Consider the following 23,950-nt stretch of genomic DNA (forward strand, 5'->3'; position numbering starts at 1 on the left):
TTACGTTCAGATAATAACAACTATGCGGGGGCCTTGGGCATATTGAAAGAACCTTTGCCAGCTATTATACTCCAGCAAAGATAACCTTATCAGGTGCACTCCCCTCTGTGCACGCAGATCAGTCTAATAGGTTTCTTCTATTGTAGTGGTAGCTGAATCATATATACATTTATAATCAGCGAATTTTGTTCATACTAAATCCTGGTCAATGGTTTAATTTTCAGGCCTTGCTCATGCAGCATTTATTTCCTGGTTAAACAGCAGCACACGCCTCCCCAGGTCAGTGCTTTTTGGCTTGTCTAACACAGCAACTCCACAGATAACACATACTTCTGTGTCCATGGATCCATGGATGTTTCATACATTAGCTGTGGCCTGCCTTACAGATTTCGGTTACCCGGTTACAAATATTGCATTGTGTATGTTTTACCCCATGTCGAATCTGGAAAATGGCATTCCCCAAATGTGCACTTGTGGACAAAGCATGCCTCTCTCTGTGGCTCGGTTCTTATATCTGGCTGAAATTAGAGCACCTGGAAACACGGGTGCTTAATGCATCTAATTAATCTGACGTTCGTTTGCCATCACTGGCTGTGATGACACTTGGGGGCGGGGTCAAATTACATCACTTCCTGTGATGTCATCAGGTGGTCAAGGGTCGTGTGAGGACACTTCCGCTACCCCTGGCATTTTGGTGAAATGACATCCCTGCCTCCGTGGCACCAGCATTCCACCAACCATCGGCCAACTTTAAACTCCAAAATATAAAACAATCTTGAACTTGCGACGAGTGCAATGTCTTCAATAAGTACACATTCAAATGTATTTTTTTAAACAACATGTTTCCAGGTCAAAAGGCCTGTTGGACTGCTCTTTTGATTGCACAGAGTTCAATCGTAAAGCAGCTAGTGATGCTTCTTGTACCACACTAGTCCATCCTGTGTCGAAATATAACATGATTTACAGGGGAAAAGAACCAATTCTTGGTCAATCATATGTTGCATATTAAAATATTGTGAATGTACTGCCACTGCTCTGTAGCCGCTCACCTTCTTATGGCCATCCACACTTATAAATATAGGTAATGTCTGTGACATTTTCACTTTTATTTCTCCTGTTAACTATATTGTGCACACATTAGGAATATAGATCTTCACAACTCACCAAAACATGTGAATCTGGTGGACAGGTACAACATTTGCATGACAAGACATACATAAAATATTGATCATGGACAATTTGGTCGATAGTTTTTAATCTCCTTTGATTCGCATACAAGGTGTCATATAATCTCATATTTACTGCTTGCTTCAATAGAAATGCCCCATTCCTGCTGCGCTTGAGGAACTGATCTGGGTGGTGAGTTGCACAGGGCTACATGCCAAGATGACCGTGCAAGTGGAATGGACTTGCTTGTCAGTCTACGCTGTGATTGTGGTAAATGTTTTATTATAGACCACAATGTGGAACTATTTCCACAAATTGTGTAATGACTAAGACCCGATTGCAATTCAAAGGTGAGCAATTTACCCTCCTGGGTAGACTCACCACTAATGCTTCATTTTGCATGAAGTAATGTTTTTGAACCAGGATGTATCTGGTCCCAAGTATGTAAAAAAAAATATTTTCCTTTTTGAGAGAAGATTGTCTCACATACCACCATGCTTTTCTGCTTTGTCTGGATAAGTGGTCAGATATGTGACAAATTCTGGAAATTCAGAGAGAGAGTTAAACATGCAGGATGTGTTGCCAGCTTTCGTTTTTGTAGCTGCAATTCAAACAAAGCTTTTGGATTCTGTAGCTCTAATACCAGTCCTCATTTTTTCAAGCTACTGATGCAGCAGGACACAGATATACACTGTGCTTTTGGTACTTATATCATGAAAGGGGAATCAACAGCACATTACCCTATTCAGGGATTGGTTTACCTGCATCATTTTACTATTTAATAACATTTTTAAACAAAAACAGTGCTTTCACATCTTTGCCAGATGGCAATTGTAAGGCAAGACCTCGAGACAACCAGACAATAAAAAAACTCATCTGGGGAAAAAGGCTTGGTGCACTGATTTGCTAGGAAAACAATATTTTGTATACAAAAAAAAGGGTGTTAGAAGGTCTCATAGAACCAAATTGACTTGACGCTCTGTTATTTCAAAGCAAGTGTGAGTTTTTTAAAGAAAGAAATCGTCACTCATGACGTAAACACTATACAGTGCTATTTCCCCATCCTCATTGGCTATCACCTTTATACATACTACCAGTCCCCTATAGTTCTTTGACGGATTGGCCAGATCCTAATCTACCCTGGTTCACATTTCACTCTTGTTCCCCAGGCCTGCAGCTTGATACAATTAAACCATTATCTGTTCTGCCTGAATGCCACTATTCTCAGCTTCACTCCTGGAGATTGGGAAAGAGAAAATTATTCGAACTCTGCATTATGCCATGCTGCTACTCCTCCAACAGGGAATACAAAATGCTAGACCTCACTTCCAATATGGTAACACTTCAGCATTTCCTGCACCTGGCCCTGTGTCTGAATTATTATCGTTACACATTATATTTCACTACTGCTACACAATGGGTCTCATTATGACCCTGGCGGTAGGGGGTTAACAGCGCCGGTAGAGCTGCCGGCGCCGTTAACCCCCTACCGCCTCATTACGAGGTCTGCTCGCGGGACCCGCTAAGGACGCCTGGTAAAACCAGGCGTCCTTAGCGGGTCCCGCGAGCAGACCAGGATGCTAAAACGGGCCCGTCATTAACGGGCCCATTGTTAGCATCCTCCCCATTCTCATTGAGCCCTATGGGGGCACAAATGGGAATGGGGAAGTACCTTGTCCGGGTTCCTTGAATCGGGAAATAACGGCCCTCCAAGGTCAGAATTTCCCGGTATTTCCCCATTCAAGGAACCTGGTACCCGGTACCCGGTATGGGGGTAGCCATGCCACTAAAAGCAGCATGGCTACTTTATACTCGGAATGTGGCCCAATATCACCCATACCCTATACCTTGGCCTACCTAAGCCTCTATAACTACTTGGAGAATACATCTGTTACTCCCAACTGTGCTCCCGACCCCTCTGCACTCGCTCGTGAGCTAATATATTTTTCGTATCCTGAATCGTTTGCCCGTACAAATCTATTAGCTGTGCCACCATATGCACTATGAGTCTCCACTTTTTTGTTTGTTTTGATTGACATCACTGTTGCAAGATGTGTGAAGTTTGTAAACTTCAAACAAATCAGCCTTTTATACTTGAATGGGTGATAACATAGATGCCATTAAGCCCGGTGATAACACTTATTGGGAACAACATCCAGGCAATTCAGTTAAAATGTACATCACAATTTCCATGTTATCTGATTTCTTCCGTGCCTCTATAAAGTGCTGCAAATAATGCTGGTAAACAATAGACCTCAAGCCCTAGTGAAACATGAAGAACTGTACACTTTATAAAAATCAACTACAGAAAGCTTGTGTGATATTTCAGCAGTCACAGATTCCAATCCCACTAAATAGCTCTTCATATTAAAGTGTAGCCTGCTGACAACAGGCTCCAATCCTAGAAAGATAGCTCAGATGGTCAGTGTATTTGCTGCAGAGCTGTTCTTACTGAATGATTGCACACAATGCCCACAGAAGTTTAATCCATCTCTGGGTAGTGAAACGGATGAATTAAATCTAGATCAGGTGGTACACTGCCAGTGGTTGGTATCCTAGCTGTGGTAGACTATATGCATTCTTGCATTCAATATTTGACTGTCTATTTTAGGAATTTCCTTCAGCAATGGGGACAAATGGAAGCAGCTCCGCAGATTTGCCATGTCAGTCTTGGGGCAGTTTGGAATGGGCAAGAGGAGCATGGAGGAAAGGATACAGGAGGAAGTTCAGTACTTAATCAAATTCTTCAGGACCAAAAAAGGTTAGTTGCGTGAGTGAAGTGTGAAGATCTTGAGGGAAGATATTCCCGTCCCAAAAAGGTAGGGATTACTTTATTTCTTTCTAAATTTAATCCAAAAAATAATGATTGGTGAAATGTGAAATGTGTGCTTATATACTGTTGCATTGGGTTCCCTATTGCTGATGTAAGGAAAATGGGAATAATCTTATTCAATGCCTGCTGTGTGAAGGACACACAAACTCTTTCTCACATACTGAGTGGCTACATGTATTATGGATAGGTTGCTGTGCACAATCTACAAAATAAAATTGCACCAGACCAAAGCTAAAAGAAAATGGAACCCCAGTTTTTAAAGTAATTTTTAAATGTATTACATTGTTAGCTAATGGAAAAAACAAGCTACGCTTAGACAGGTACTACTTTGGTTTTTGCCATTAATTTTTTGTTCATGCAGACCTTAAAATGTTATCATGCTTGGGACTTTTCACAGCGTAGAGTTGAGAGAAATGTTAAAGATATGTTTTACAACAATTCACAAAATACAAAGGAATTGAATTACGATTCAAGTGTTGACATATAGATAATTTCCTCCTTCTTTTAAGTAATTGAGCTCAAGGAATAATTAATAAACTGCAATTTTGCGAATACAGAGTGACAGCATTGTGCTCCTAAAATGATCAGTTGCAAAAATTGAGACCTGTTAATTTTAGAAAACACATTATTAAAGATTGAACTGGCACATATTTAAATTCCATGCGCTATCATGCCAAAACAAGGCTTCACACTGTGTTGCAGAAAATAAATTGGGGGTCGGTTTGATGGCAAATTATACAGAAGAGTTAAATGAAGATTAATGCTTAGATTACTTACTGATAACACTTATGACTCCTAGACCTACTGTTCCTCTTCATAGTACTTACTGTTGCGCCCCTCCTCCAATGAACGGTATTTTTATCCAACACAAATGTTCCTCTCCTCCCTCTGGGAGGTATAAACACCTCCCTTCTTCAATCCACCTCAGTTAATCAATACAGAGCGAGCATCAAGGGCCATATTAACATTCACCAAAAGGGAGAGGTGGTTCACAAGAACTGTAATGATGCAAAGTAGGACTAGGGGGTAATGAGAATAACTCATAAGTAACCTAAGCAATACTTCCACATCCCGCTTCCTCATCCCAGTACTTACTTTTGAGTAGTGCCAAATACAAAGATCATAGGATTTTTAAAACACCACACTCCAAAATGTATGCTGTAACACACACTCCCTCACATCGTGTCCCCCCAGACTCTCAGGCGCCTAAGGAGGGCTTCTGTGCAGAAGCCCGCCAAAGGACGGCGAGCAAAGGAACCAAATCTGGTTTGGCGCGCAGAGTAAAACACGAGAAAGACCTTTACAAAAAGGAATGATGAATAAACCCAGCCGGAACCAAATAAAAGTAAATGGGGTCAAGCGGATTTAAGTTTGAGGCTACCAAGATAGGCTAAAACAGTACCAAGGCCATTTACATAGACCGCGGTAGGAAAAATGTGCTAGAAAAACACATGTAAGAGTGGAAAAAAGGCTTACATTCTTACAGGATGAAAAACATTAATCCTAGAAATCCAGCAAAGCTGCTGAGGGACTCAGTAGGTAAGGGAAATTAGCCATTCTGGAGAATTCTCCCTAACACTCGCCCCCCACCAGACTAAGGGACAGGAGGATTTAATCCACTCCTGGATGAATCTCTTCACTCTAGTCGGTTATAAACATCCTAGCGAGACCATCAGCATTTTGGTGCAGACATACTGACCTGTGCTCAATGGTGAAATCAAACCCTTGCAGGCAGATTGACCATCTTAGAAGTTTTGGGTTCTCCCCTTTCATTTGCATTCACCATCTCAAGGGTTGGTGGTCTGTCTGCATCACAAAAGTAGATCCATACAAGGATGGTCTAAACTTCTTCAGAGACCACACAATGGCAAAACACTCACGCTCTATGGTTACCCACCTTGTTTGTGGGTCCTTCAGTTTCCTACTGATGAAGCAAATGGGGTGCTCCCTCCCTTTGTCATCGAGTTGACTAAGGACTGCACCTATTTCACAAAAGGTAGCAGGCACGCCTCTCCAGAGAGAACATGGCATGATAACCTGTTCTGAGACGAGAGTTTGCAGTATACGCTTTTTGCTCACTGTACCTTTCACAGATGGGAAATATGCATTTGCATATCAGTCTTTGTCCCACCCACATGGGCAGTCCAGCACTGAAACGCTATGGCAATTCCTCTTTGAACAAGAGTACAAACAGCAACCCCATACACGTGTTTCAGCTTTATTGGGCCTCATCAGTGAGGTGAAGCTATGCCTTTCTGAGCACAGTGAGCAGGGAGTCCACGCCTGGTTGCCCCAGGTAACTTAGGGTGACCAACCCCAAGTGCCTTGCAAATATTTCAAAAAAGGTAGCAGGCGCTCCTATCCAGAGAGAACATTGCATGATAACCTGTTCTGAGACGAGAGTTTGCAGCACACAATTTCTGCTCACTGTACCTTTCACAGATGGGAAATATCCATATGCATATCAGTCTTTGTCCCACCCACATGGGCAGTCCAGCACTGAAATGCCTGTATTGGCATTAAAGGCATTAAAGGACTGCACCTATACCTGTATTGGAGGCATCTGTTTGCACAATGAAGGGTTGGTAATAATCAGGCGTTCTTAGGACTGGAGCTTGACAAAGGGCTTTCTTCAGGTTTTCAAAGGCTTGAGTCCACTCCTCATTCCATCTAACCTTTTTAAGGAATTTTGGAGAGGAGACTACATTCAAAGGAGAAACGATGGACCCATAGATTTCAATGAAATTCCTGTACTACCCAGTGAGACCTAGGAAGGCTCTCACTTGGGTTTGAGTAGTAGGGGTGGCCCAGTTTTGTACATCTTGTACTTTGCTAGGCAATGGCCTTATTTCACCTCCTCCTACCTCATGACCAAGGTAGACCACTTTGCTCTGACCAATTTGACATTTGCTTGCCTTTATGGTCAGATGGGCCTGCTTAAGAGCCTGCAAAACATATGCTAACTGATCAACATGTTCTTTCCATGTAGGGCTGAACACTGCAATGTCATCTAAGTATGCCATGCAGAAGTCCTCCATCCCATTCAGAACTTGATTGGCCCTCCTTTGGAATGTAGCAGTTGCATTCTTTAATCCAAAAGTCATAGACCCTCATTACAAGTCAGGCAGTGGACCATGGTGCTATTAGAACCATGGTCCATGCCGGATTCCGCCATGGTGGATGGCGGAATTACCGCCCCATTCCCAAGTGACTGGGGCGGTAATTCCCCATTCACCATTTGCCCTTCCCCATTCCCATTTTTGCCCCATAGGCATAATGGGGATGGGGAAGGCGCTAATTACGGCACCGTAAATTACGGTGCCGTAATTAGCACCAAGGTCGCTTAGCGCCTTGGACTTTAACGCCTGCAAAAAGCAGGCGTTACAGTGTGAATCAGGCGTTAAGGGTTAACGGCGCCGACGACGCTGTTAAACCTTTAACGCCTGACTTGTAATGAGGGCCATAACCTTAAACTGGTAGAGGCCTGCTGGGGTTGACATTTCAGTTTTCTGCTTGGCATGGTCTGTCAGGGCTATTTGCCAATAGCCTGACGTCAGATCAAATGTACTGAGGTACTTGGCTGCACCAAGTTTATCCACAAGTTCATCTGTCCTTGGTAAAGAATGGGCATCAATCTTGGTGACTGCATTTGAGCTCTATAGTCCACACAGAATCTCAACTCCTTGGATCCTGCCTTTGGTACTAGAACAACTGGACTAGACCATGGACTTGTAGAGGGCTCTATAACCCCGAGATCAAGCAACTTTTTGACGTCTACTTTGACGTGGGATCTCACATGTTCTGACATTCTGTAACCTTTGCTTTCCACAGGTAAACAGTCACCAGTGAGAATATTATGCTGGCCCCAAGGGGTCAAGCCTGGGCAAAGTAAAAACAGGGAGGCAAACTGATTCAACAGAAACTTGCACTCATCCTGCTGTTCAGATGTCAGATTAGAAGAAAGATTAACTCCTTCTATCTACTCATGTAAAGGTTGGCCTTTGAGTAGGTCAGGTAGAGGTTCACTCTCCTCTTCTTCTTGAGCTGAAGCTAGAAACAAAGCTCCCACTTCTGGTCTCGAGACATATGCCTTCAAATTGTTGGTGTGAAAGACTCTGGGAGCCTCCTTAGGTCTGCCTAAGTCCACCAAATAGTTCACCATCCAGGTTTGCTCACAACCTTGAATGGTCCTATCCATTTGTCCTGCAAGGCCCTCTGCCTTGTTGGCACCATAACTAGAACAAGCTGGTCTTGAGTAACCTCAACCATGTTGGCCCTCTGATCATGCCCATGTTTGACCAGAGCCTGACCTGCTTTTAAGTTATCACTTGCTTCTACCATCAGGTGTGACATTCTCCTCCAGAGACGTATCAAATAGCCAGTCACTCTGACTGGCTTGGGGGAAGGAGCTCTCTCAAACCCATCCATAATCAGGGCCAACGGGCCTCTGACTGGATGGCCATAGAGAAGTTCAAAGGGACTGTAATCAACTCCCTCCTAAGGGACTTCTCTATAAGCAAAGAGAAGGCATGGCAGTAGAAAGTCCCACTTTCTTTCAAGGGGTTCCTCTAAGGCACCTATCATGCTCTTCATAGTATGATTAAACCTCCCCACCAGTCCATTTGTCTGAAGATGGTAGGCTGTAGAGACCACAATTGTTCCACATTGCTTGCATGTAGTGGGACGTAAAATTGAATTGCCTGTTGGATATCACTTCCTTAGGAAACCCTACTCATGTAAAAATACCAAGTAGAGCCTTAGCCACAGCCTGAGCCATAACAGTTCTCATAGGTAATGCTTCAGGGTATCTAGTAGCATGGTCTACTACAACCAGGATAAACCTGTTCCCTGAAGATGTGGGAGGGTCAAGGGGAACAACAATGTCGATGCCCGCCCTCTGAAGAGGAACTCCCACCACTGGGAGAGGCACCAGGGGTACCACATTCTTGGCTCCATTCCTGCCAGAGGTTTGGCAAGTGTGAAAGCTCCTACAGAATTTGGCAACTTCTGAACCCATCCTAGGCCAGTAGAAATATTGGGAGAGCCTTTCCTTGGTCTTTTTGAAACTCAAATGACCAGTCAAAGGTATCTCATGGGCCAACTGTAGGAACTTGAGTCTGTTTTCTGGGGGAACTACAAGCCTTTTGCAGTCCCCAGGGATAGACTCAGTCGGTGCACTGTAGAAGAGGCCATCTTCCCAGTACAACCAATGCTTCCCAGGCTCTTGCCCATCGAGCTGAGAAGCTGCCTGTAGGTGAAGACCTTCAAGAGTAGGACAATCTGCTGAAATCTGCCCTGTTGGGTCCTGCTTCTGCCAGTAAAGACTGCAGCTCAGGATGATCAACAGGATCCAGATCTCCAACTAGAGTAATGTCTTCTTCCAGATCTGATTCTTCCGATGCTGGCTCAACCACACAGGGTTGTACCTCACACTCAGCCTCAGCAGGTGGAGGAGTCACAGGTGTGACTTTGGACAATCTTGGGGATGTCCTCGTTGGTAGCACAGGGTTGCTATCTGCTTTCTTCTTGGAGGTCTTGGGTTTACCCTTTGCCTCTTTCTCTCCTGAAATAGCAGTGAGCAACTCCTGTGGACTGGGGGTGACAGCTTCATCTATCAATTCCCCTGGAGGGCCTCTTAAGGTCCTCTCCCTTGCAGGCCTAGTGAGCTCCTGTTTCCTTGTACTGGGAGGCCTGGGGGTACTAGACACAACTCCAAGAGCTTTCAGGTCATTACCCAACAGGACTCTCCCAGGCACTTCACTCTGCACACTAACAGGTATTTTGACAGTCATGTCATTGCACTGGACGAGAGCTGGTAACTGGGGAAGCATTTGCACAGGGCCCCCAGCTAACTTGGTTAGGTGTTTGGGTGCCTTAGCAACATCCTCCACCTTGAAAAATGATTCATCAACCACAGTTATGCTGGCTACAGTGTCTCTGATGGCTGGGGTCTCCTGGTCATTCACAAGAACACTATCTTTATAATACTCTTTAGTATTATCTGGGATGGAATTATTGACATCTAAATTCTGTTGTTCCCACAAACCCAGGGACACTAAAGAAACACTAGCTGAGACGCTCATGTGTTCATCAGCTAGTAGGTGAAAGTTTCCACTTGCCATAGGTACTTCTTCCTATGGGGAGAAGGCTAAGGAGACAGTGTGGACCACTGAAGGTTTACCCTTACATCTGGGAACCCCTTTCACATGGTCAGTTGACCCACAAACAGAACATTTCCCAAATGTTTTGATGAATGGGGGTTTGTTCTGACCCCAATCTAGTTTGGGTCCAGATGGTACTCTAGTCTGATTTGGTTTCCCTAGTGGTGTACCCTTATGTTGCTGTTTTGGGCCCTCTTTTGGATTTGAGGTATTAGAATTCTCCTTGTTATCTTTCTTTGGCTGCTTTCCCTTATCCATCTTCTGAGTTGCTCCAGAATCCTTGTGAGTAGCCCTGTTGGCAACCCACAAGTCAGCAGCCTTAGCTAACTTCCTTGGATCTATTTCCTTAGAATCAGCCAAGTGCTGTCTGAGATCAGAAGAGCAGGCATCATAAATTGACTCCAACATAACTAGATTTCTCATTCCTTCATAAATGTTTACTCTGTGACTCTTAACCCAACAATCTAAGTTTTTCAAACATTCACATATCCAGGTAGCCCAAGGTTTACCATCATGCTTTTTGAGGGTCCTAAACCTCTCAAGATACTAGGAAGGGGTCTTCCCAAATCTAGCAATTAAAGGTAGCTTCACACACTCATAATCCATCCTATCCACCTCCCCCAACTCCATCACAACATCAGATGCAACAGTGGGTAGCCTAGAGAAGAGCCAAGGAAGCAACTGATTCCCTGTAATGTCTTGCATTCCATGGTTATATTCAAACATTGCCAACCAATCCAAAATATCAAGCTTAGCCTCATAAATACGAAAAATGTATTTAGCCATACTAGGTCTCTTAGGAATGGAAGACCTAGGAGACTATGGGAGAGAAGCATTTTCAATACACAATTTCTTCATTTCTAAGGCATGATTCAACTCCATTACTCTTAGCTTAACTTCTTGATGTTTTTGTTCAGTTTGAGCATTAATACGTTTGAATTCCAATTCAAGCCTCATCTTGTCAGGAGCAATGAATTCAGGACTGAGTGTAGGACCTGATGGGGTCCCAGTGGACAAAGGTTGAGGTTGCTGAGCAGGTAGAGGAGCAGTAAGGCCAATATTGTGAGACACATCTGCCTCATCTTACTCATTCATAATAATTGACACATTATCATCCTCATCAGTTTCCACATTTGCTGGAGGGTCAGGTATTTCAGACCCACTCTCCAGACTTTTTTCCTCTAACAACCTTTCAATTAATTCTGACCTTTTGCCTTTAACAGAGAGATTCCTTTCTCTACACAGATGTTTTCAGATAATCCACAGTGTAACTAAGGAGGGTCTCCTGACTAGCTTTCCATATCAGACATGATTAAATTAGCTTTTTAGTGATGTTTAGCCTTGTGGTTAGTTCATCCAAGGTAATAGCAGCACTCTAAGTGTAATCACTATACTTGGTCCTCACCTCTGTACACCAGTGTTAGGCAGAATTATATGCAGTACCCTTTGGGAACACCACACACAATAACGACTACAAGTGACAGTACAAATTCACCTTTGGTACAAGCCTTTACTACACAGTAACGTGGTAGCGATGGCTGAGCAGCCAGGCTTATCTCAAGAACAAGTGAGCAGTATCAATAGTTACACAAAGGACAGCAATTACTATGATTCAAACAAACACTGACTCAAGGTTTCTGAGTAAAAGAATATACATTTATTTACACATAAGTTGTAAAACTGTTCACTAGATAAAGCAGCAGAAAAATCACACTCTTAATATACTACACAAAACCCAATTAATTCTGGACAAGTTAAACTCAAAATGAAGTGTGAGCAAAGTGGCACTCCAGCAATTAAAAAAGGAGGGAAAGACAAGGTTATTCAAAATTAAGCAGCACCAACAAGTAAGTAGGCAGGGCAATCTAGAAAAGGCTTGCTACAATGAGGATTCAAATCAATAGGCCTGAGTCAATGTTAATGGTACAGAGTCTTTGCAGAGGATCACACAGTTCAGAGTAGTTTGCGGTTAAGTCTTTGCCAAGAGTTCAAAATGAAGTTGATGGGAAGAAAAGTTACTTAAAAGAGTAGAGAAGGACAAGCCCTCGGATTGGCAAAAGATTTCAAACACTTTCTCCGCGGTCGGACGGAATGAACAACTGGGTTAGAACAGTACCTTAAATAAAGAAGAAGGCTGTAGCTGAGGCAGAAGTTCCTGGCAGGTCTTGCAGGCTCACGGTTCCTGAAGCGACTATCAGACTGACATGAAGTTGTAAGACTGGAGGGTCCTGCACTGCCCAAGGAAGAAACCAGCATCAGAGCAAAGCAACAAATAAAAGGTGTGCTCCTTAAAACTCAAACAGGGTCTGGTCCTTCTGGCTATCCAGTTCACTGCAGCTGTGCACAGCAAATTCGACTGGGGGAGGGAGCCCTTGCTTGGTGTTTGGCAAACTGGTTGGTCCCACCAGCTCAACGGAAGGGGATTCCTTGCAGATCTTCTCTGTCATTGAAGTTTGGAGATTCAGACCCGCAGCAGGGCTTCACCGGGAGGTTCAGACATGGTGGTGGTCCTCTTCTTTCAGCTTCTCTTCGGTTCTCTCGATCCAGTGGCAACTCCGCCTTCCTAGTCCCAGAGACCTGCTTTTTATGCAGTTTTCCCCCATTCACACAGCCTGGCTGTCAATCACACAGCAGGGTGGCTGTCCTGGCAGGACAGTCACCTAGCCAATCAAACCAGAGTGCGACTTGGGTTTCAAAGGGAACCCTGTGCAGGGGGCCTAAAACCCCTCCCTCACATCCTGTCCCCCCAGACTCTCAGGCACCTAAGGAGGGCTTCTGTGCAGAAGCCCGCCAAAGGACGGCGAACAAAGGAACCAAACCTGGTTTGGCGCGCAGAGTAAAACGTGAGAAAGTCCTTTACAAAAGAAATAGAAAATAAACCCGGCTGGAACCAAATAAAAGTAAATTGTGTCCAGCAGATTTAAGTATGAGGCTACCAAGATAGCCTAAAACACTACCAAGGCTATTTACATAGACCGCGGTAGGAAGAATATGGTAGATACCACTGCCACCAGCTAAATCCTAAAGAAAGGGGAACAAAATAATGTTCCATGAGAGACAGACAAAAAGGGATAACTATTAGCCCTTTCCAGTACTCTATGTAAGATAGGTTGTACTGGGTCTGTGAATTTAAAAAGACTAATAATGTCAATGGCAACTTTACATGTTCTGGGAGACAGTAGTCAGTCCCAGAATATGGAGTTTAGAGTAGGAATTCTGAAAAAGACAACCCTTTGTCACTGCACTAAAAGTGCTGCATGACACACTGTAAAAAGCTGATGCCTATGGAGTAGGTGAGGCTCCACAGTCTATGAACAGAAAAATGTAAAACACACAGCAAAACACACGTAAGAGTGGGAAAATAAATAAATCCTAGAAATCCAGCAAAGCTGCTGAGGGACTCAGTAGGTATGGGAAATTAGCCATTCTGGAGAATTCTCCCTAACACACACCATCACCACCTTTATTGACAGACCGCTAGACCACATCACACAATGTATGAATTCAGAAAGCTGACACCAAACACACAGACCCACTGACTGGCCACGTTCAGCTGAAAATTTCTGAAGAAAGTATTTGGGTTATCCAATTTAGCTTCTCTACCCGAGACTGGTTCATGCCTCTCGTCGACCTCCTCATAAGCTTCTCAGGCAGTCATACCCCCCACTGCTTTGGAAGCCACAGCAATGATGTGACAAGTCCATCCTGTTGGAAACTCCCAAGGCTTCTCTGGCAGTCTACGAGGCCCCATATGTGACAAACAAATTGTTCACCTTCAGAAAACATGTAGTCCCCTTAATGTATATGAGCAAAACCCTTCAGACCTATAAAGAATGCCAAACATCCTCTTACAGAGAAGAAAGATGCATATTGAAAACTGGGACCACATTGTCTTGAGGCCTGTGGAACTGAGAAGCCACTTTTGGAAGAAAACCGTGATCACAGCAAAACACCAATGGTTCTGGTACAATTTCCAAGAAAAGTGCCTTGCAATCTTCCACAATATTTGGGAAGACGTGATAGCCACCAAATAGGGTGAATTCGAAGCTTAAAGGGATAGTCTAGTAAAAAATGTTATTTCAAAAATAGATAGGCCACATTAAAAAAAAAATACTAGCATCCTCCGTTTTAAAACTTCCTATGTAAAATTTTGAGCTATTGAAGCTCAAAATTCGAAAAAGCAAGCACAGGGGTGCCGCCATTTTGTGAAATGGAGGCCCTCCTGTGCTGGCTTTTGCTTTTGCGGCACTAATGAAGGAAAAGCCAGCCAGCTGTAGTAAACAAAGTCTACCGCTGGGTGGCTTTCCCTTCATTAGTGCCGGGACTCGGAGGACGCGGACCGGAGACCAGAACAGGAAAGCTGCAGCTGAATCTCGCTGGAGGAGCCCGGAAAACTTAGAAATAAAACCGCAGCTTTAAAAACATTGTATTTATGTTTGCGGTCACTTTTGAAGCGACCGCAAACATAAATACAACGTTATTGTGTTGGAAAACGTTGCGGTTTTTCGTTCCAAGTTTCTCAGGCTCCTCTGGCTCGGAGGAGCCTGAGAAACTTGGAAAGAAAAACCGCAGCATTTTCCAACACAACCGCGTGTGTTTCTGCCACTTTTTTCCCAGGGGAGCACCGGAGACCCAAAGTGAAAGCCACAGCAGGCAGAAACACACGCGGTTGTGTTTACATGCCGGGTAGTGTTTCTACCTGCAGCTGATTTCCCATTTGGGGCTCTCGGGCTCCCCGTGGGAAATCAGCTGCAGGTAGAAACACTACGCGGTTGTGTTTACATGCCGTGGGGAGCTCAAGAGCCCGAAATGGAAAAGCAGATTCAGGCAGACACAACGCGGCTGTTTTTCACAAAATGGCGGCCCCCCATGTGCTTGCTTTTTCGAATTTTGAGCTTGAATAGCTCAAAATTTTACATAGGAAGTTTTAAAACGGAGGATGCTAGTATTTTTTTTTTAATGTGGCCTATCTATTTTTGAAATAAAAATTTTTACTAGACTATCCCTTTAACATTTCACATCAATAATTTCAGTCCTTTCAGTCACTTCTACTGGTCTAAAACTCCCCCAGCGAAATGTCAAGACCATCAGAAGATCCCAGGGAGTTGCAAAAAAATCCACAGGCCTGGAAATGGGCACACTTATTAACATGCGCCTCAGGAAATTGTCTCTTGCAGAGATTTGCCTACACAGCCACCAAATGAACTCTCAAAGTAAATGTTGCAGGACTCCTCTCAAAACTATCAAGTAGAATTTGCCACCAAATGAACTCTCAACGTAAATGTGGCAGGAATCCTCTCAAAACTATCAAGTAGAATTTGCAGTAGAGCCATCATACCAATGATGATGCAGAAGACCCAGCAGAGGCCTGAGGTGCAACTGTGCCCACCAGCACTGCCTACACTCAAGATGACATATGTCCCTGTGCTTGGTGCAGTATCCTGGCTGATGCCACTTCCACCTTGTCCAATTATTGCAGCAAAGCCGAAGATGCTTTGTACAATCCATCAGCAGGAAGACCTTTCCCATGTACATACGAATTTGCATCCCAATGAAAAGCCAGGTCCTGCAAGGGCAGAAGATGGCACTTCCTCCATACAACTAAAAAACTCACGAGAGACAAACAAGTATGTAGAAAGAACCCCCTCCTCCAAAAGTACCTGCTATCATGAGTCAACTAACAAAGAGCCCAACTCCCTTCCAGGAGAAGCCATGCAACTACAGGAACCAAAACCATTATGAACACACTAAAGGATGTCTGCAAACCAAGAGGTAGAACCTGACAATAGAGGTGATGCCACCCTACTGTGAACAGCAAGAACTGATGATGGGACCTCCTGATTGCAATGTGTAAGTACCTGCCCCCGAGCTCAGTGTCACCCCTCCTCCCCCCCTGCTCTTCCCACCCCCACTGGCTTGGCAATATCTCACGTTACATTGTGGGCTACAGGGTTCCGAGAAATGGTCAGGCTGAGTGGGACACCACCCTCTCCTGCTCAGCCTACACCAATACAGAAAACTGAAATAACTGGGCTGGCCCATCAGCCAGCCCAACAAACACTCACCTGTGCCTAGTAGCAGGGCTATTCCCATCCCTGGTCCATGTTCACAAACCATCCAGTGTAGCATTCCACTCACTAAACCCAAGAGGCTGTTTGGTAAAATCCAGACCCCAATTGAGCCCTCATGACCAACAGTGAACCATGCATGATTCTATGCACTCCCCTTACCCATATGCAGTGAAGGGTACCCACACTACTACCAACATTGCCACTTGAAGCACAGTAGTGAGAAGAATGTGATACCTGTCCAGAGGACAGAAACAAATGAACTGAGCTTGATTTGGAAAAGGAGGCTTTATACCTTCTGGTGGGAGGGGCAGAACCCTCAAGATGAGTTAAGATTCCAGTCATTAGAGGAAGGGTCTCAAGTGTAACTCAAAGTCAGTACTGGGACAAAGAAGAGTTACATGGAGGTAATCCAATATTCAAATTGAACAAAAGCAATCATTTGTAATCAATGGGATATACCTTCCTGCGCTCAGCCATGTGGATGGCTGGCTGTAAGATAAGCAGAGTTGTTTGTGGAGAGGAGGGATTCAACTACCAAAAGAATGGAATGCTACTTTCCCAGGTGTTTTGTGGGTCCATTTGGGTGTTGCAGAATAATGTGAAAAGGAAAAAGCTATAAAGCTTGCCATGGCTATGCGTGAGAAGGGCATCCGCTCCTGCATTTCCCTTTGGATTCTGGAACTTATTTTTTTCTTTCCCATTTGAAATGTAGGAACACTACATGTTCCAGATGTCTAAGAAATAGCACGACTGGATGGACTTCTCACGCTTGGTCATGGGACTCTTGAGAGCTCTGAAAAGATCACTTTCACAAGCTGCGCCTCAAGTAAACCTCAAAAAAGTGAAATTGAGATGCAAGATTATCAGCAATAGAAATATGAGGGTTTCGAGGTACACTTGAATCTAAGTAATTTTGGTCTCATCAGTGGTCACATTATTCAATCTGTAGTTATGTTTTTATATTTAACAGCTTTATAATTCAGATATTGCATTTTTTGTGGACGTCTGGCCCAATGCACACTTCTGCTTCCCATTCAGTCACACAATTCCAGAACAGCATTCAACCCAGATATCGCAGCATTCGGGAAATACATCCATTGAGTTGCCCAGTTTTCCATACTTCTGGCACGACCAGCAGGCACTACAAACTTGCGTCAGTGAACGATGTAATCTAAGTAACTTGATGTTGGCAATAGAAATACGAGACCTTCAAGGTACACTTGAATGATGTGTAGGTTGTTATCATTTCAGCAGTCACGTTATTTTAACTGACATTCTGCTTGAATAATTAACATCTTTTGCAGCTCAGGTCTCTCCTTACACACACGGCTTCACATTCAGTCATGGAAGTAGAGAACAGTATTCAAACTACATATCCAGGCATTCGGAGCAATAGAGCAAGTGTGGTGCACTGTTAAACAAGCATGCATCACAAACACTTGTGAATTGCAGTTCGAGGGCAGCATGTTCAGTTCAGTTCTTGTCCCTCCCATTTGGTCTACGGTCGGCCCCAAAGGTGTTCTCAAATGCCTTGGCCCCGAGATGGCTTAGCAGAATCGAGGGGGGGTTCAGGTCTTTCCCTATCTGTATGATTGGTTGGTGAAGGCTGCCACGATGGTGCACTTAGAAGAGGCGGTACATATTGTCGACTGAATCATCTGCCTTCTTGGTTAATTGGGAACAATCACATCCTGTGCCATTACAGCATCTGATGTTCATTAATGCACAATGTGGGCTGGGGCTTAGATGAGCGCTGCTCCCATTGCATGAAGCTGTTCATCTTCAGGGGTTGTTGCCGGTGTTTCAAGTAGGGTGCAAGGGTGTTCTGTGTTGGTCAGGATGAATAGTACCTCAGCAGTGGCTTATGTAAACCAGCAAGGGGGTACTCAGGCTATAGCTCTTGTGGACTTGTCCAGAGTTATGGGGTGTGGTCAGAGTCGACCGATGTGTCTCTGACAGCACTGCATATCAGGAGAGTGCACAATGGCACTACAGATTGGATGAGCTCCTCTCCTCCCAGGAGATGTCACTGCGACAGGCGGTGTTTCAGAAGTTAAAGGGGAGGTTTGGGATCCCAGCTGTGCCTCTATGCAGAATACTCAGCTTACATTATTTGGCTTCAGTTTCCAGAGCATTAGAGCTTGCAGCGTGGATGCAATGTACTTGGAATGGCTGATGGATCTGCTTTATGCCTTTCCTCCCGTCCCTTTAAATCTGAAATGTTAAGCAGGCTCTGGGACCGCGCATCAGAGCTGATCTTAGTCGTGCCCTATTTGCCACGGAGATCAGGGTTCACCGTTCTGGTGAGTTTGGTGATGGCTCCTTATGGGTTCTTTAGCTGTACCCCATACCTCTCAGCACTTGTAGTCGCTTGGAAAGGTACACATTGCAGATTTAAGGATAGGGGGATATCACAGGGGTACAACAATTGTCTTTGAAGAAAGACAACGCAGAGCAACAAAGATTTGAATCCTGGTCCTGTACTTAGTGACTGGTCTCGGGTGTTAAGCGGGTAATACAATATTAATTAATTAATAATTAATTTTGGATGGGTGAGAACCCATTAATGTGAATGGACATTGGTGAAGTAACTGATTCTTTTTGGATGACACCCACCAAAAGCATGTGAGTTGGGAGCTATGTTACCCTCTCTTACTGATGTCTCCATAGGAAAGACAGAGACATGTCTCTGGTGAAATGGTTGGTGTGGAAAATTAAAGGAAAGGCTGGCAAAGCCTTTGCCTTACTCCTCAAGTGGCTTACTCAGTAGGCCAACTACTCCGATGTGCCACAATAGGCACTATAACCATATTATATCCTGTTGTGTACAGAATGCAGTTCAGGCGGTGTCCTGTGGCATGGCAGTTATATTGCAATTTCTTTCTAATAGTTTTGGGAAAGGCCTTGCAGTGTCTATGTTGAGAGCTCATTGGGCAGATCTGATGGTGTAACGAGAGCCTTTGGGTGATATCTCTAAAGGAAATAATCAGCTGAGATACTTATTGAAATGGTTTGTCTTTTCCAAGCAAATTCATTATTCTGGGCTTCCCTTTGGGATCGCCTGCTGGTCTTGAAATGTTTCAGGAGGCAGGCTTTGAGCCTGTGGAGAAGGTTAACTTGACATTGTTTATTTGTTTATTTATTTATACCAACTTATAAAGCGTACGGTCACCCAGAGGCATCATAGCGTTACCCAGCAAGTAGAGAAGAAACCAGAGCAAAAACGTCTTCAAAGACCTCCGCATGGCCAGAAGGAGAGAGTTCCACAGGATGGCCTCGTCATCAAGAAGGCATGACCACCAACCCTGGACAGTCTGAAGTCGGGAACCTCCACCAAAAAAGCTTCTTCAGAGCAAAGAGAACGGTGAGGTACATACAACTGGAACTGAGCCTGCAAATAGGCTGCTCCAGTCCCATGTAAGGCATGGAAAACCATGCAGAGAGACTTAAACTGCACTCTTTTCCCCACTCAGAGTCAGTGGAGAGAGTGCAGTACAGGGGAAATGTGGGCACTGCAGGGGGTGGAAGTAGTGACCCGGGCCGCCAGGTTTTGTAGGTTCGAGAAGGCGGGAAGCAGCACATTCCAATAATCATGAGATGATAGCACTAGTGAAGAGACCACGAGAGTCCGGTAGTGGGGAAGGGGGGGGGAACGGCAGGACTTTCTGCAGTACCTTACGCTTAAGATGCCCTGCCTGAGAGATAGAACTGACCTGAGCAGCCATGGAAAGAGAGGAAGCAATTTTCACCCACAGATCTTTGACAATAGGTGCAGGAGTGGGGCAAGAGCCCAGTGAAGATGGCCAAAAGAGGGGGGACGAAAAAGCAGTACATCAGAAGGACTCACCACCAGTAGCTCCGTCTTCTCCCTGTTCAGTTTCAGCCAGTTAGAGGACATCAATTCCTGCAGGGCTCCAAGCATGTCCTAAGCCTGACTGCCGTCTCTGGTACCACCAGATCCAGGCATACTAAGATCTGGGTATCATCGGCGTAGGCATAGCAAGTGAAGCTGTGGGAACCGATGAGCCTCATCAGTGGCTGAACGTAAATGTTAAACAGAATGGGGGAGATGGCGGAGCCTTGACGAATCCCACAGAGACGTGCAGTTGGAGGAGAGGAGAAGGGTGGTAAAGAATGAGATTGGGATCGGTCTGATAGGAAAGAGGAAAACCAGGCCAGTATCACCCCAGAGAGCCTGGCCCCTGCAAGGGTCTCAGCAAAACTGCATAATCAATGGTGTCAAACTGGGCCAACAGATCAAGCACAATACCTACCTCTGTGTCACCTGAGTCATGCAGTCGGGTGAGATCGTCCACCACAGAGACCAGGACTCCTTCCGTACCATGGCCTGGCCGGAACCCAGATTGAGAAGAGTGAAAGAAAAAAGATTGCTCCAAAAATGTGGCCAAAAGAGGACAGACAAGGGACTCAAGCAATTTCGTTAGAAAAGGTAGCAAGGAATTGGGACAGTAGTTAGCCAACACTGCAGGTTCAAGAGTGTTTTTTTCAGTAAGGGAAACACCAGAGCATGCTTAAGTGAAATTGGAATGAAACCAGTTTCAAGTGAATCATTAACAGCTGTTGCAATCTGCATGACAATTTGACCTATCACCTCCTTTATAACCCACAGCAGAATAGCGTCGGTCCGGAAGGCAGATTTCAATCTTTCCACGAGCAGCAAAATATCCTCTGAAGACAAAAGCAGGAAAACATCCCAGCACATGCCATGCGAGACCTCCGTGATCGCAGACGAAACTGCCCAAAAATGTGGCTGGGAGGCCTGGAGGGTATAGCAAATGTCAGAATTCTTCTTAAAAAAAAAGATGAAAGAGAATCGCACAAAGATTGTGACCCAGGAGCTCCTTCGGAGGGGGTAGAGAAAAGTGAGCGAACCAGTTTGAAAAGCTCCTGAGGATGGTTAATAGATGTTTCGACTTGTTTGGAATACAACACACCCTTTGCCTCTCTAATAGCTTTATGATAGAAGCAACTGCTATGTGTAAAGTTTAGCCTGGTTGTTTGCCAGTAGTTGGTGCACCAGACGTGCTTAGTCTGCCTTTGCAAAAGGCGAAGAGCACGAAGATGGTCAGTAATCCATGGTTTGGATTTTTCTCCCCTGATAATCTGTATTTTGAGAGCGGCAACTCGGTCAGCTATAGAGGTGAATGCCGTTTCCAATGTAGAGGGGGAGGCAGTCGGCACAGGAGGATTACAAATGACATGCAATTGATTCCCTTGAAACAGCTCGCCATGTCCAGCCCAGCCGCTTACGCCCTACTCGAGTGGTTATGGCAGTATCCTGAGCACAAAAATGATATCCGCAAATGTTCAAACCAACAAAAAAAGGATAATAGAATTAATACTGATGGCCCCACAAGGAGCAAAAATTAAATTAACGGTATTTCCCCCTTGCATGTGTGGTGCCTGTCACCAATTGGGGGAGACATTTTCCCTATAAATCTCATGACAACAGCATAAATTATATCATTAGATTTAACATTCAAATCTCCCACAATCCAGAAATTGCCATAGTGGAGTTGAAGCGCTGCAGCAAATTCAACAAATGCTTCCATACAGCTAGGGTCATTACCTGGAGACCAGTTGACCACAACACTATATGCTGGCTGTGTGGGAGATAGAATAAAACAAACAGGCAAGGCTTCCATGTTTATGCCGTGGTTCCCAATACAATATTACCACAAAACAGATTCTCAAAAATGACAGCCATCCCAGCCCCCAGATGAACTGTAATTCTGTCAAAATGCCACATCTTAAAGCCCCGGATGAACTACAATTCTGTCCAAATGTACATTCTTATAGCCAGAGGGCAACAGCTGGACCACGAAGGGCACAAAAGCCTCCCCCAGCCAGGTCTCTGTGATAAAAACAAAGTTAGGCTGGGAGTCACTTTGTAAATTGTTCAATTGGGCAGCGTGAGCCCCTAGAGACTGTGCATTCAGTTGTAAGCACTGGAGATGCAGAGGAGCAGGAGTGGGTCCTACTAAAGCAGTTGTACGGTTAAAACCTCTTGGAAAGCAAGAAGAAGGTAGACAAGAGCAAGCAACCTCTCTGAGGGAGATTTTTCACGGTTGTCTTGGTAGCTATCGCATCTGCATGCAAGTTGTGGATGAGAGGCACTCTTTAATGTTAAGATCCTCTTTTTAGAGTAATCCCAGATCAGTTGGTGCTTCAATGTGAGCCTGGTTTTCTTCTCAAGGTAATGTTGAAATTCCACAGGTATCAGGACATTGTGCTACTGGCTTTCCATCCAAAGCCTTCCTCTCTGGATGCCCAACACGTGGTTCACATGTACATTAAGAGGACTGCATGTTTTCTTAAGGTGGACAATTTGTCACATTTTAGGCCTACGGGTCTGGTAGGAAGGCTTCAGTGGTCTCAATAAATTGATGGATTAGAACAATAATTTCCATGGCGTACATGGCAGCATTGGAGCTGCTGGCTCTGAGAATTCAGGGACGGTTAACCAGAGGCAGCCCTACGGTTGGATGGATATGTCTAGGAGCCCCATCTATGACCACTCCTACTAGGATCAGCCTACAATGTTGCAGGGTCTCAGAGGGACCATTGGCCCTTCCAACAAAGTATCCCCATGTGAAAGGTGAATCTGGATTGGTCAGAGTTTGTCGTCCCGTCCCTGGGACCCTGGACAGTTGCCTAATGTTGCCATTCTCTAATCACCTAAACCTGTGACAGTGCATTCAGTTGAACACCCAGATGCAACACTTGTAGCTTCTTCTCCCTTGGTTCCATGCAAATGGCTCTCCTCGTCTACCTGGTTTGAATGGGCATTGTACTTCTCAGTTGGGTCACACATGCTGAGACCCCGAAAAAAAGGACTCTAACCTGTAATTATGAGGATTCTAGCCTGACATTCTGCAGGTGGCTTATTCTCTTGGTAACTGGATTGGTTGAGTGCCTTGTTTCTGCTTGCCGCTGGCTGCAGCGATTGTGTCAGCTCTTCCATGTGCTCGAAGCCTGTCTCTCTTTTGACATCCATTTCAGAGTCCTATAGTTTCTATATCATTCCCTATGGCATCTCTATGTTAATAGCAGTCAAGCATGTGCAAGCTAAATATATGAACTCTTTGCATCTTGTGGTTTCAGCTTTGGCTAAAGATATGAACACAACAATATGCATGTGTATCGGTCCACTTACCTACATGGGTCATAAGCATTTGCTTCGTGCCTATATGCAATAAATTAGTGCATGTTCGTGTAACTTCATAAATGGATGAATATGTACTTCATGTATAATGCAGCTACGTTGTGATGACGTCATTGAGTTGTGGCTTTGCAGTCAGTCTACTTGCTCAAACAATGTAATTTCCATATTGTCTGAGTAATCGATTGGGTGTGGTCTGAACGGTTGTCTGAGTGAATAGCGCTTCTCACATCTGCGATACATCAAGGTTCGTGGCAATGGGGCTATAAGTGAGGCACATCTGTCATTTCTATGCCTTCGTGCTGAGGATCGTGTGGGGAGCAATAGAGTTAAATTTGGATCTCCATCTGCAATCCCCCTTCTGGTCAACCTGTCGACCACACTATCTATACTATTCTCTTGCTTCATCTGTATCTTCGCAAGATAAGCCTTTGTTATCCCTCCAAGATGTCTATAGTATTTTTCATGGTCGTCTAAGCTCCATGTCATGTAGCTGCAGTCCCCATCAAGATTGCACCAAAGCCATTTTCCCCAA

At 44.6% G+C, this 23,950-nt stretch overlaps 1 pseudogene; it reads left to right on the top strand.

Annotated features, from left to right (window-relative positions):
* LOC138567795 (cytochrome P450 2F2-like) overlaps positions 1–23,950 on the top strand; it is a 351,472-nt pseudogene that overhangs the window by 111,439 nt on the left and 216,083 nt on the right.

The sequence above is a fragment of the Ambystoma mexicanum genome, chromosome 2p (assembly GCF_040938575.1).
Source record: "Ambystoma mexicanum isolate Mex_15411 chromosome 2p, UKY_AmexF1_1, whole genome shotgun sequence".
NCBI classification, from domain to species: Eukaryota; Metazoa; Chordata; class Amphibia; order Caudata; family Ambystomatidae; genus Ambystoma; species Ambystoma mexicanum.